Here is a 15946-nt window from a genome sequence, read left to right as displayed (position 1 = left end):
AAATTTAGTTTCTATTAGGTTGGTGCAAAAGTAATTGCGGTTTAACTTTTTAAACCGCAATTACTTTTGCACCAACCTAATATTTTCTACCTTATTGAGAATAAAGCAAGTAATATTGAGAATAAAGCAAGTGGCTCACATTCACTGGAGCTTTCTATGGATTAGATCCTATGACAAGTACTTTTTACACATTAATTTGCCTATTGTTTCTGTGCTATGAGTCGTGTTGGGAAAGCAAGGCTTAGATGAATTGCTTAAGACACCGTTCTTAAATAGCCATGAATCAAATATAACATTGAATTTGTATGACATAGAAGAGGCGCTGCATAACTATGCACAGTTTCTCTCTACCATAACCCCCCAGGACTATTTCTTCCATAATGCTGCTTTCCAATCTGCTTAATACTGAAGAAGACAATTCACTTCTGTGAAAGTTCTGTGGCTATTTTTATCATAAACAATATATTTCACTGTGTATGTGATCGTGAGATTCTTGCAATATATGTCATAGAATAAGTTCCACCTAATTGTACATCTTATAATAGGAATTATTTGACACATCTTATAATAAGAGTTATCTTTACACTATATCTCCATGTTGGATTTAAAGAACATTTTTAGTCTCAGTATCCTGTAATAAGACACCTTTTACAATGCATATTAATATACTTGTTTTACATTAGGTTGGTGCAAAAGTAATTGTGGTTTAAAAGGTTAAAAATAATTGCAAAAACCACCATTACTTTTGCACCAATCTAATATAAAGATAATATCATATATACATTCCTATTTCTTTCAAGTGAGAAAAAGCAGTCTTAAGGATCTTAAGACATATGTTTTAAATAAAATGCATGCTGGTGTTCTTCATATTTTATTTTAACATGCTCCCCAAACTGTCCTACCACTATCATCTTCATTTTTAGTGTCCTCCCATATTACCCACACTTACTGACAGTTTGCCAGATTCTCACAGACTTTCAGAATTGACAAAACACACTGTGAAAAAATGTCTTAACAATGTGCAAAGTTTTTCATGTATTTTATTGAAATATGTGCATATTACTTACAATACTGCTTAATAAGACATAAAACTGGAAAGTGTTCAAAAGTTAAAGCCCAGGCTGCTGTCATCATCTTCATTCTTGTGAACTTAAATTACTTTTGTTGAAGAGAAAGGAAAAAACAAATAAATTTGGGGTTCATAAAATATCCCTCCTAAATACTTAAAAAAAAAAAAAAAAAGAAAGAAAAAGAAAAGGACAGACTTCAAGTCAACCCAAACTATAGACTCAGTCATCTAGCAGTAAGGACCAGCCAAGATGACCCACTCCCTCTGCCATTGGGTGAGGCATAGTTGCATAGTAATACTACCACTGAAGAGAGGAAGAGAGTAACCCAGTTCTGTTGCCTATGATCAGAGACTTCAAGCTAGAATGAATTTGGAGGACATTGAGTCTAACCCCTTTATTTTATGAATGTGAAAAACCAAGGTTCATCAATTTCCAGAGGTATTTTTTTTTTCAGTTCTTAATAAAGAGCCTACATTAAGCTAATACTTTGCCTGTTTTATCAATAAATTAAAAAATAATAAATTTCTTAGCACGCTTCAGTGTTAAATAAAATTAAACCTGCACCCTCAAAGTCTTCCCTGATTCCATAAAGAATATATATAGTTTATTTTTAAAATACATACTTTAAAATAAAAATACAAAACCAACAAAAGTAAATATAATTGAGTGTCAAGACACATTAAGCTGGTGTGGGTCAGCTAGGATAGAAGGCGGATATTGAGTTCTATAGTGTCTATAATAGAGGCTCGGATTTGGCTCTGAGATTCTGGGTGGCCACAGTAAAAATGGAAATCTAATTATATGATTCTCATTGTCCTTGAGGAAAAAAAAGCCTCCTATAAAACTTGATAAAAAACTAATATTCTTGTCTGTAGATTGAAATAGTAAATGGTAAAGCATACTTAGCAAATATGTTAGAAATTATTTCTAAGAAAATTTGATTGTTCTCAACTTAATCCATTTGATTGACCTGAGCCAATTAAACTACATAGTAGGGACTCTAACAGAATGATCCGCCACTAAATATCTCTTTAAAATATGATTTAGTTCCTCCTTCTACTTTTCTTCTTTCCTTTCTAAAATGAGAAATTTTTTTTATTCCTTTTTAGAACATCTATTACCCTTAATGTTCAAAGGCCATTTAGAGTAATTTTATATACACTATATATTTATATTACATATATATATATATATATATATATATATATATATATATATATATATCTTTAACATATACAGATATATAGATATAACCATAACAGAGTCTCAGACTATACTCATATTAATATATACACAAATATCCTTTATATCAGAATCATACGTTTCAGAGTTGCACTGAATCTTACATATTTCTTAGTCCAAATCACTTGTTTCATCACTATGAAAAAAACATACCCCAAAAGGTAAAATATTTTTCCCATTGCTTTAAAATTAATTGGTTTCCAAATCTGTGGTCATCAAAATGGCAGCGTGAGGTGAGCCTCTATAAATCTCCCCTGGAATTTACAACTAATCGAACAACTACAACTCCACAAAGGACTCCCTGCACAGCAGTCAGGCAAGACAAAGAGGCCCACTACTGAATTCACCTAAAGGTGGGCGAATCGTGAGAGTGGGGGAGGAGGAGAGGGAGAAGCGCAGAGATGGAGCCACTCAGGAACAGGACGCAGACCTAGCTCAGTGCTCCCAGCTCGCTGCATCCCGGAACTACCACAGCTGCGGGACAGGGAAGAATTCGGACTGCTAGGGCTCTGCTTATGGACCACAGGTCTGAGGGGGCAGCATATAACACGGCTGAACCCAACGCTCACGGCAGAAACCTCGGAGAAAAGACTGAGGGAAGAAGGCTGAAAACGGTGGTTTAAGCCCTCACTGCCGAGCAGAGAATGGAAGCCTTGGGCACTGAGACGAGCCGCCCCCTCTCTACCCTCCCAGAGCTCGCCCTGCCCCCACCTGCCCAGCGCTAGAAGCAGAACAGTAGCAGAGTCAGATCAAAAGAATAGAATGTTTGCTGTTTTGAGAACTGTGGACCTCAGACACAGATTCGCAGCCCAACTAGTTCCGGCAAAGGGAAGGGAGCTGTGAAAATAGGACCAGCTGTGGTGGTGGTTGCCGCCATTGCTCTGGGCCACCTCTCACAACTCACCCCGCCCCTGACCCCACCTATCTGGGCAGATCCCTGCAGAAGTAAACAGAACTACTGAAACACACAGGCTCTGAATCTGGTGCAGGAAGAGCTTTGGAACTTCAAAAGCTCTCCGCATACCCACACGGACACTGCAACCTGTGACCCAGGCAAACTGTTATCAGAGGAGAAGCCTGTCTCCCAGGTAATCCCCCCATTGTGTGAGAAGCTGGAATAGTGCAGAGAAAACATAGCACTACTGTGTGAGAGAGAAAAAAAGGCTGCAGTCGGAGAGAAAATAAAACATTCTACCAACAAGTACTGGAAAACAAAAGAAAGACCTCTTCCTATCAACCTGTTGCAGAAGCCACTACTGTATATGTCTGGGAAGAAAAATAATAAATCGGTAATTGCCATGAATAACCAAGGCAACAAGACAGCACAGAAAGAAAGTGAAAAGTCTCCAGAAAAGGAACTTAAACATATGGAAATATGTGACTTAAATGACAGAGAATTCAAGATTGCAGTTCTGAAAAAAACTCAACGAGATGCAAGAAAACACAGAAAAGCAGGTTAATGAACTCAGAAACACAATCTAAGAACAACATAAACATTTTACCAACGAGACTGAATTTTTTAAAAAGAACCAAATAGAATTTCTGGAGATTAAGAACTCAATAGAAGAAATTAAGAATGAAATAACCAGCTTAGGTAGTAGAGTTGACCAGATGGAGGAAAGAATCAATGACATCGAAGATAGAAACCTGGAAATTACACAGATAGAAGAAGAAAGAGACTTGAGACTTAAAAGAAATGAAAGAACTCTACAAAAACTTTCTGACTCCATCAGAAAGAGCAATATAAGAATAATGGGCATACCAGAAGGAGAAGAAAGAGAGAAGGGAACAGAGAATATATTCAAACAAATTCTCGATGAGAACTTCCCAAACTTATGGACAGAACTGGACCCTCGAATCCAAGAAGCAAATAGAACACCTAATTACCTCAATCCCAACAGACCTTCTCCAAGGCACATTGTATTGAAGCTGTCTAAAATCAATGACAAAGAAAGAATCCTCAAGGCAGCCAGGGAAAAGAAGACAGTAAACTACAAAGGAAAGCCCATTAGATTATCATCAGATTTTTCAGCAGAAACTCTACAAGCCAGGAGGGAGTGGAACCAAATATTCAAACTATTGAAAGAGAGAAATCATGAGCCAAGAATAATATATCCAGCAAAGATATCCTTTAGATATGAAGGAGGAATAAAAACCTTTCCAGACATACAGAAGCTGAGGGAATTTTCTAACACATGACCTGCACTACAAGAAATACTAAAGGAGGCTATTCGACCACCATCAACAGGGACAATTTGTGGCAACCAAAACTCAAAAAGGGGGAGAGTAAAGGCCTGAACCAGAATACAGGAATGGAGAAAGTAAGCATGCTGAAGAAAATGGAATACTCTAAATATCAAACTTTCTTTTACATAAACTTAAGGGTAACCACTCAAAAAATCCAGAACTGAAATATATACTGTAATAAAAGAAGAAACAGAGGGAAACATCATAGAATACCACCACTCAGAAATAACAGACAACAACAAAAAGGTAAAGAAACAATGGAGACACAGCCTTACCAGAAAACTAAAGACAGAATGACAGGAAATCCTCACATATCAATAATCACCCTAAATGTAAATGGACTGAACTCACCAATAAAAAGGCACAGAGTAGCAGATTGGATCAAAAAACTAAACCCAACCATATGCTGTCTCCAAGAGACACATCTCAGCTACAAGGACAAGCATAGACTCAAAGTGAAAGGGTGGAAATTGACACTCCAAGCAAATGGTACCCAGAGAAAATCAGGTGTAGCCATAATGATATCAGATGAAACAGACTTCAAGGTGAAAAAGATAACAAGAGACAAAGACGGACATTTCATAATGGTGAAGGGGACTGTACAACAAGAAGACATAACAGTTATCAATATTTATGCCCCCAATCAGGGAGCACCGAAATATACCAAGCAACTACTAACAGAACTAAACGGAGAAATTGACCAAAACACAATTATACTAGGGGACTTAAATACATCATTGACAGCTATGGAGAGATCATCCAAACAGAAAATAAATAACGAAATAGCAGCCCTAAATGACACATTAGATGAAATGGACATAATTGACATTTATAGAGCACTTCATCCTAAAACATCAGACTATACATTCTTTTCTAGTGTACACAGAACATTCTCAAGGATAGACCATATATTGGGACATAAAATCAGTCTCAGCAAATTTAAGAAGATTGAAATCATACCAAGCATATTCTCTGATCACAGGGCTTTGAAATTGGATATCAACTGCAAAAAGAAAGCGGGGAAAAAACACAAGTACATGGAGATTAAACAACATACTTTTAAAGAACGACTGGGTCAAAGAAGAAGTTAGAGGAGAGATCAAAAGATACATAGAAACAAATGACAATGAAAATACATCCTACCAAAATTTTTGGGATGCAGCGAAAGCAGTTTTAAGAGGGAAATTTATCTCATTACAGGCCTATCTCAAGAAACAAGAAAACTCCCAAATAAATAACCTCATGTTACACCTTAAAGAACTAGAAAAAGAAGAACAAGTAAAACCCAAGGTCAGCAGAAGAAAGGAAATAACAAAACTTAGAGCAGAACTAAATGAAATAGAGAACAAAAAGACAATAGAAAAAATTAATGTGACAAAGAGCTGGTTCTTTGACAAGATTAACAAAATTGACAAACCCTTGGCTAGACTCACTAAGATAAAAAGAGAGAAGACACTAATTAACAAAATCAGAAATGAAAAAGGGGAAGTTATCACGGACACCACAGAAATACAAAGGATCATCCAAGAATACTATGAAGGACTATATGCCACCAAATTCAATAACCTAGAAGAAATGGACAAGTTCTTAGAAACATATAGCCTTCCAAGGCTGAACCATGAAGAACTGGAAAATCTAAACAGACTGATCACCGGTAACAAAATTGAACCAGTCATCCAAAACCTTCCCAAAAGCAAAAGTCCAGGACCAGATGGCTTCACTAGTGAATTCTACCAAACCTTCAAAGAGGATCTAATACCAATCCTGCTCAAACTCTTCCAAAAATTTGAAGAAGAGACAGTACTCCCTAACTCATTTTATGAGGCCAACATTACCTTGATACCAAAACCTGGTAAGGACAGCACAAAAAAACAAAACTACAGACCAATATCTCTGATGAATACCGATGCAAAAATCCTAAATAAAATTCTAGCAAATCGAATACAACAATGCATTAAAAAGATTATTTATCACGACCAAGTGGGGTTCATCCCCGGGGCACAAGGATGGTTCACCATCGCAAATCCATCAATGTGATACATCACATAAACAAAATAAAGGACAAAAATCATATGATTATATCAATTGATGCAGAAAAAGCATTTGACAAGATACAACATCCATTTATGATTAAAACACTTAATAAAATAGGTATAGAAGGAAAATACCTTAACATAATAAAGGCCATATATGACAAGCCCTCTGCTAATCTCATAATTAATGGTGAAAAACTGAAGCTCTTTGCTCTACGTTCAGGAACACGACAAGGCTGTCCCCTATCACCTCTGCTTTTCAACATAGTGTTGGAAGTCCTTGCCAGAGCAATCAGGCAAGAGAAAGAAATAAAAGGCCTCCAAATTGGGAATGAAGAAGTTAAATTGTCACTCTTTGCAGATGACATGATGCTATATATAGAAAACCCTAAAGACTCCACCAAAAAGCTATTAGAAACAATCAACGAATACAGTAAAGTTGCTGGCTACAAAATCAACGTACAAAAGTCCATTGCTTTCCTATATACTAACAATGAAATCTCAGAAAAAGAAATACAAAAAACAATTCCTTTTGCAATTGCAGCAAAAAGAATAAAATACCTAGGAATAAACTTAACCAAGGATGTGAAAGACCTGTATGCTGAAAACTATAAGACATTTTTGAAAGAAATTGAAGAAGACACAAAGAAATGGAAAGACATTCCGTGCTCATGAATTGGAAGAATCAACATAGTTAAAATGGCCATATTACCCAAAGCAATATACAGATTCAATGCAATCCCCATCAAAATCCCAATGGCATATTTTAAAGAAATAGAACAAAAAATCATCAGATTTGTTTGGAACCACAAAAGACCCCGAACAGCCAAAGCAAGCTTAAGAAAAAAGAACAATAATGGAGGTATCACACTTCCTGACTTTGGCTTGTACTACAGGGCTACAGTAATCAAAACAGCATGGTATTGGCAGAAAAACAGACACATAGACCAATGGAATAGAATTGAGAACCCAGAAATAAAACCACATAAATATGGACAGATAATTTTTGACAAAGAAGCTAAAAATATACAATGGAGGAAAGACAGCCTCTTCAATAAATGTTGCTGGGAGAATTGGATAGCCACATGCAAAAGAATGAAACTGGACTGCTCTCTGTCACCATGTACCAAAGTTAATTCAAAACGGATCAAAGACTTAAGCATAAGACCTGACACAATAAACTGCATAGTAGAAAACATAGGTACTAAACTTATGGACCTTGGGTTCAAAGAGCATTTTATGAATTTGACTCCAAAGGCAATGGAAGTAAAAGCTAAAATAAGTGAATGGGACTATATGAAACTTAAAAGCTTCTGCACAGCAAAAGAAACCATCGACAAAATAAAGAGGCCACCAACTGAATGGGAGAAGATTTTTGCAAATAGTGCCTCCGATAAGGGGCTAATATCCAGAACATACAAGGAACTCATGCAACTCAACAACAAAACAAACAAACAACCAAATTGAAAAATGGGCAGAGGACTTGAAGAGACATTTCTCCAAGGAGGACATACAAATGGCAAATAGACATATGAAAAAATGCTCAACATCACTAATCATCAGAGAAATGCAAATCAAAACCACAATGAGATATCACCTCACCCCAGTCAGAATGGCTATCATCAACAAGACAAATAATAACAAGTGTTGGAGAGGCTGTGGAGAAAAAGGAACCCTCATACACTGTTGGTGGGAATGCAGACTGGTACAGCCGTTATGGAAGGCAGTGTGGAGGTTCCTCAAAAAATTACGAGTAGAATTGCCATATGACCCAGCAATCCCTCTCCTGGGTATCTACCCAAAAAATCTGAAAACATTTAGAGATAAAGACACGTGTGCTCCAATGTTCATTGCAGCTTTGTTTACGGTGGCCAAGACATGGAAACAACCAAAATGTCCTTCGATAGATGAATGGATAAAGAAGTTGTGGTATATATACACAATAGAATACTATTTGGCGGTAAGAAAAGATGATATAGGAACATTTGTGACAACATGGATGGATCTTGAGAGTGTAATGCTGAGCGAAATAAGTCAGGCAGAAAAAGCAGAGAACCATGTGAGTTCACTGATATGTGGTATATAAACCAAAAACAACAAAAGAACAAGACAAACAAATGAGAAACAGAAACTCATAGACATAGACAATAGTTTAGTGGTTACCAGAGGGTAAAGGGGGTGGGGGTGGAAGATGAGGGTAAGGGGGATCAAACATATGGTGATGGAAGGAGAACTGACTCTGGGTGGTGAACACACAGTGGGATTTATAGATGACATAATACAGAATTGTACACCTGAAATCTATGTAATTTTACTAACAATTGTCACCCCAATAAATTTTAAAAATAAATTTAAAAAGAAAAAGAAATAATCAGTCCAAAAAAAAAAAAAGTTACGTTGTTGCAGACATGTACTATGTAAGTAGACCTACAATTGTTTCACCTGTACTGAACATGACAGACATTTTTTGCTTCATTTTTTCCTGAAAAATACAGTATAAGAAATACTTATATAGCATTTACACTGTATCAAGTATCATAAGTAGTCTAGAAAGATTAAAGTGTACGAGAGGATGTGCACAGGTTATATGCAAATACTGTAGTATTTTATTTTATTAGGGGTTTGAACATCCATGGATTTTAGTATCTGCAGGGTAGGGTACGGGACTGGAACCAATCCCCTGTGGACACCAGGGGACAACTGTAATTCCTACCTTATCAGGTCATCGTAAGATTTAAATACAGCAAGTATTTAAAGCACAATGATACTCACAGCAGAGGCACTCAATCATTTTAGTACTCTTGCCCATTTTAATATAAGGTACTGAAGTTGTTGAAGGTCCCTACTAAAATATAAGTGCTGCCTGGCAAGTAATGAAGTGAACTTCCAGTAGAACCAGAGGAAATGGGCAGAGGCTAAGATGTGAAAAGCCCACGAGTGTGGGGTTCAGACAGGCCTATCTGAGGACCAGAAGCATTTTGGCTAACAGGCAGGACAGGAGAGTTGTACAAACCTAGCAGCCAAATTCTAGCAACTGTTGGCAGAATGAGTCAAGAAAAGAAAAAAGATACTTAAAACAGGATAAAGCCTTAAAATAGGACAATGGATAAGACCTCACTAAGTTTATCAATCCCTGCACAGGCTTGAACAAGAACACAAGAATTTAGTTTCATAGTTACAATATATTCCTCAAGTTTTAATTCAAATAAGAACATTTTCCACGCCATAACCAGACTACAAAGATATGAAAGTTTGGAAATTTCAGTCAAAATTGTTAATTATGCAGACAGCAATCTTGGCTGGCAATCATTGGGGCATGATTTCACTCTGCTTTTTTGAATAATTTTCAAGAAGGCTTTTTACATGCTTTGCTATGAAACAAATATCATTTTTCTATTCAAAGAGATTTCTTTAAATGCCTTAGTAACAACAGGGTCGAGTGGCTTATACTTTGTGATATAGAACTTACTGGAATGAACAAAAGAACTGAAAGTAACATTTGAATGGTATATTTTAATTACCATACCAGCATTCATTTTGACAAGTTGATCTTTTTTTACTAAGTGTAATCAGCCCTTAAAGACATTGTCATAATGGCAAATTACCTGACAAGGATTTTTCAGGCAGGAATTTTCAATTTGAAAATATGGAACTATAAAAGAACCTAAATATCCCAAAAATATTATTGAGTATTCATTTAGATATCCTTTCCAAGACACAAAAGGGGATGTGAAGTTTCTGATCAGAGTCAGAGACTGAAACATTTATTTTAACTTTAATCCCTACCTCACTTCTAACATTTTTTGTGGGACTTTGTCCAATTATTCAATTCATTTGGTGGTTTTATAATATCTTGTGAAATCTCCAAATTTCTCTGGGTTAGTAAAGATAGTTTATCTTTACTAACCCAGAGAAATTTTACTAGAGTAATAGTTATAAAGTGATTTGAGAGCTTTCATCTAAATGCTAAATTTTATTAGAAACTTTATTTATGCATTTAGGCTTTTTGGTCGAACAAAGTCTTAAACATATTTACCCAGAAAAACGTAGAACTCTAAGGCCTTTTGAGTTAACTGAAAACAATTTTTTCCTATAACATTTAATAGTATCCATTTCTTTTTGAGGAATAATACTGCCACGAGCATTTTTGTGATATTTTATCCACTAACGTAAAAACTTATGGCAGTTTAATTCCCCAAATAAAAAGGGGCTGCTATAAACATAACTGAGCTACCAGGAAGCAGATGGTTTTAATTATCCACATAAAAAGCTATTTATATTGGGAATTTGAAAAAACAATCTAGAAACAATACTCATTGTAGAAACATACATTTTAATTAATTTGGGCTTTAAAACAGAGTAACGAGTGATTATTAAGTGTTACCTAAAGTCAAATTGGCATTAAAGGCTAGATCTGAGTGCCTCTGTGGTAAGCCTTAGAGAATTGCAGTCGCATATGTAATTGTATATTTGATCTCTTATGAATAAATTGAGGGGAAGAGAATTACTTGAAATCAGCACAAGCCTACTTGCATGATGATGTACAATAATAGTCTTGTTTGAGCGGGGAGGTAAAAAGGACATGTTATATACTGTACAAAGCATCCCAAATTTTGCATCCAGGAATATTTATTGAGACTTCAGAACCAAGGGCACATTATGCCAGATGATTTTTCTTTCTCCTTCCTTAAAGTTTTTTTTTTTTTTTTTAATTAGAATACAGCATTGGGTAGTGGTTAACAGCAAGCACTCCCTGGATGAGGGTTGCTGGACGTCACAATAAAAATACATGCAATACAAGGACATAGTTATACTCAAAAATTATTTGTTGTTTACCTGAAATTCAAAGTTAACTGGGTGTCCTGTATTTTATCTGGCAATCCTATGTAAGTGCCAATTCTATCTCAGTCACTTGCTAGCTATGTGAATTTGGGCACGATATTTAATGCTTCATTTTCCTTATCAGTACACTCAGGACAACAATAGTACTTACTTACTTACTTACTTACTTACTAACTAATAAGTAATAAGTTAGTAATAATAGTACTAACTTACATGTTTGCTTGACAATTAAATGAGTTAATATTTACAGAACGCTTAGATTGTGTTTAGTATAGAGTGTGTGCTATATGTTTTGTTAAGCAATTATTCCTGCCTGGAAGAAAACGTTCAGTTAAAAAAAGACAGCTTTGGAGTCTATGTAGAAAGGTTTTTTGCCCTATTGTTCCTAAAAGTATTTGTGTGTTAATTACAAATACATGTGCCTCAAATGCTTCTCCATCACCACTCTCCTTTACTTCTCCTACCATCACCTCCCACGCCCACACTTCCTCTCTCTCCTGCTGTTCACCGGCTCCCTCCCTAAGTCACTGCGGATGCTCTGGCTCTGGAGAGGTCAGCCCCAAGCCCCACAGGATTGCATAGCCCTTGACTACTCAAGTAGTTGTCTATGCACAACAGCCATCATTATCCAGAATTGGACAAATACAAGGGCGAGCATAATTCAAAAGGAGGTGGGCAAAAAAACTATTTAAGAGTGAAATCTATAGCGCTGTGGTAGTCAAGGTGGGTATTTAATCATGTTATGTGGGGCATTCTCTGGGAGTATGTATTTCTCCCTAGTGGTGATTCTTTTCTGCTCAGTCTCCAAACAGGAAGCTACCTTTCTGTCTCCCAAAAGAATGGAATGTGGTCAACTGTTGCAATTGAAGGCAGAAGAAACACGCAAATAGAAGGGCAGGCAATGGAGGGAGGCGGTGCAAACTCAGTGTTTCATAAGGAGCAGAGCAGCCAATCAGGGCAATATGCAAACAGCATTAGCAGACTACATGGGAGGGAGAAAAAAACCCATTCAAAATTCTAAGAATAAGGCTTGGTTCTTAAAGTAAAATTTAGCCATATTTTCTAAAATTCTAAACTGCATTCAGGACCCCATATTAGTTTCCTAGGGCTACTATAACAAATTGCCACAAACAATGTGGCTTAAAAACAATAGAAATATATTCTTTTTGCAGTTTTATTTAGAGACCAGAAGCCAAAAATCAAGACGTTGGTAGGTTTGGTTCTTTCTACAGGCTCTGAGGGAGAATCCATTCCATCCCTCTCTCCTAGTTTCTGGTGTTTTCCAACAATCCTTGACATTCCTTGGCTTGTAGGTGCATCATTCTAATCTCTGCCTCCGTCTTCATTTGCTCTTCTTTCCTGAGTGCCTCTGTCTTCTCGTCTGTCTCTTAACATACTCATCATTGAATTTAGGGCCCCTCTAATACAAGATGATCTCCTCTCAAGGTCCTTACTTTAATTACATCTGCATAAATGCTTATTTTAAATCAGGTCACGTTGTGAGGTTCTTTGTAGACATATCATCTTGTAGGTGGCGGAAGGGTCACCCTTCAACTCACTACAGACCCCAAAACAAGTAATTGACATTTCAGGGTAGACCTGCTTGGAATAAAAGCAAAGTAGAGCATTCAGAAGAAAATTAGAACTTGGAAAGTATAAGGCAAGAGGAATTTAGCTTAGACCTGAATGGAGATGTGCCTTTAAGAAATGTTAGACTACGGGTTTTTAACACTTATTTAGTGAAGAGGAATTAGAGATTGATATTAAAAACTCACTATCATGGATAATATGCTAAATACAATTTCTAATAAGCCTTATAGAGTTCATTTTTGGTCATTCTCAACAAATTGTTTTTATTATCTTCATAATTCCCACAATTATCCAGCTTCCCCCATCCCAGCACAGGGATTGTTACAAGATAAATAATGACAAGAATCTGCTGCCCATAGACAGAAGTAAGTAACTAGAATGATTCAGGGGAAAGCTGTCTTATCCAAACTTCCTCCTGTCTAAGTGTGGTACATGCTACCCAGGGACATTCTGGAAACAGCCCAAGGTCTTCTCTAGTCTAACAATTTTAACTTTCATCCTTAATCATCTATTCATTGTCAGGCACTAACCCAGAAGAGTTTGGTGTTTGTTTTCTCAGAGCTTATTTTTTAGAGCAGTTTTAGGTTCATAACAAAATTGAGGGGAAGGTCCAGAGATTTCTCATATATCTCTGAGCCCCACACATGCACAGCCACTTCCATTATCACATCACCCACCAGAGTAGGACATTTGTCACAGTAGATGAACCTACACTGACACATCATAATCACCCAAAGTCCATAGTTTCCATTACTTTTCACTCTTGGTGTTGCACATTCTATGGGTTTGGAAAAATATATAATGACATGTATCCATCATTATGGTCTCACACGGAGTTTTTTTCACTGCCCTAAAACTCCTCGGTGCTCTGCCTATTCATCTCTCCCCCCACCAACCCCTAGCAATCACTGATTTTTGTTTTTTTACTGTCTCCATGTTTTTTCCTTGAGGTTTTGTTTTTAATATTTTATACAATTCCCACAGCCACACTTCAATGTAGGTATTATATACCTTTTATAAATGACAGAGTCAAGATAGGAACCTGGATCTTTCTGACATGTATATCTATGCTGTTTCCTTAATACATTGCCTCCCATCCTTCCTACAAATTGAAGAGTAATTTTGAATATGTGAAACCCCCTTCAGTTATAAGAATCCATGGTTTATTTGCCTTCATGTTACACTTCTCTTTATTCTTGCAACATGTAGCGCAGAGCTACATACTTAGTGAGCCTTGTATAAATAGACAGTGACTTGTTGAGTGCAAAGTGAAAGGTCCTGCAACAAACCGGAGCTGGCTAATTTAACTGAACCCAATTCATTACATAGTACTAAAAAACTACTACTACTAAAAAAGTCATAAACTTTTGCAAATGTCTAGGAAGTTCAATTCAATAGAATGATGTAATTTTCACAGTAAATACCTACAGTCTGGTCAGACAACCTTCAAGGGCTAAAACTTCTGACTCAGAAAAGTATCTTTTCCTAAAAATGCAAAAGAAGCAACAAGAAGACAGCTGTGTTATTCAGTTTAAGTAACAAGGCCATGCTGTTTCGAATACCATTTAAAGGTAGACCATATGAAACTCAGTATTTATACATTGCAATGCAGATTTTGTGGTTATTAAAAAAAGTACCATGATTCTTCCAATTTAACAGATTATTCTCCACTTACCCATCAAAATAATGTTTAAGCTACCTCTTGGTTATTCAAAGGTAGTTTATTCCATTTACCTAGACTCTTGGCTTCTCTTCCTCCTAATTAGTCCTGATGATAACTGTGAGCTTCCTATTAAACAGCAGAAGAGACATGGAAATAGAAATGAAATTCAAACCAAACACTTTGGATACTAACTGGCAGTTCATATAAAAAGTTTGGTAGAGAAGACAACCACCACCAAAAACTAAAATATTGATCGAAACTTCTTTTTGGCTTCCCTCCCCACCCCCCTTAGCGTTGGGTACCGACTGCCTGACCTCCTGTTTCCTATGCTGCCACCCAGCTCCCGGATCAGCCAATGCCGTAGGTTTTAGAGACCTGAAAAGCACCGCCGGCCTCCAGGTGCTCAACGACTACACCTGGCAGACAAGAGCTACATGGAGGAGTATGTGCCATCACAAGCAGATGTGGCAATATTTGAAGCAGTCTCCAGCCTACCACCTGCCGACTTGTATCATGCCCTACGCTGGTATAACCACATCAAGTCTTACAAAAAGTAAAAGGCCAGCCTACCTGGAGTAAAGAAAGGTTTAGCCAAGTATGGCCTTGCTACTGTGGATGACACTACAGGAAGGGGAGCTACAGATAGTAAAGACGATGACGACACTGATCTCTTTGGATCTGATGAGGAGGAGGAAAGAGAAGAAGTGAAGAGGCTAAGAGAAGAGCACCTTGCGTGGTATGAGTCAAAGAATGCCAAACACCTGTACTTGTTGCCAAGTCTTCCATCTTATTAGATATGAAACCTTGGGATGACGAGAAAGACATGGCAAAATTAAAGACATGTTTGTCAAGAGCATTCAGCAGATGGCTTGGTCTAGGGCTCTTCTAAACTAGTTCTGGTGGGGTATGGAATTTAAAAACTTCAAATATGGTGTGCAGTAAAAGACAATAAAGTTGGAACAGATATGCTGGAGGAGGAGACCAATGCTTTTGAGAACAACGTGCAATCCATGACATGGCTGCTTTCAACAAGATCTAAAATCCATCATGGATCATTACCCCTAAATCTAAGCTTGAAAGACAAAAAGTTCTTCTTAGAAATTCCCATATGTTCAGCACCTACGGTCTCTCTCTGTGCCTCAGTACTCTACCCCATCACGAATTGAAGACCATTTCATATTTGTTCTTACTAATCACATTGGAGAGTAACATTGGGAGGAATTTCCATTATTATGAATATCTCAAAATGTTGAAAGTCT

The 15946-nt window shown here is 36.9% G+C and overlaps 1 pseudogene; it reads left to right on the top strand.

Moving 5' to 3' along the window:
- LOC109449669 (elongation factor 1-beta pseudogene) overlaps nucleotides 1–15726 on the top strand; it is an 82005-nt pseudogene extending 66279 nt beyond the window's left edge.
- The last annotated feature ends 220 nt before the right edge of the window (nucleotides 15727–15946 follow it).

This window comes from Rhinolophus sinicus, chromosome 1 (assembly GCF_057876585.1).
Source record: "Rhinolophus sinicus isolate RSI-liver-muscle chromosome 1, RSI-T2T, whole genome shotgun sequence".
In the NCBI taxonomy this organism is placed as follows: domain Eukaryota; kingdom Metazoa; phylum Chordata; class Mammalia; order Chiroptera; family Rhinolophidae; genus Rhinolophus; species Rhinolophus sinicus.
Note: the sequence above shows the minus strand (reverse complement) of the source record. Positions and strands in the feature narration are given on the sequence as shown.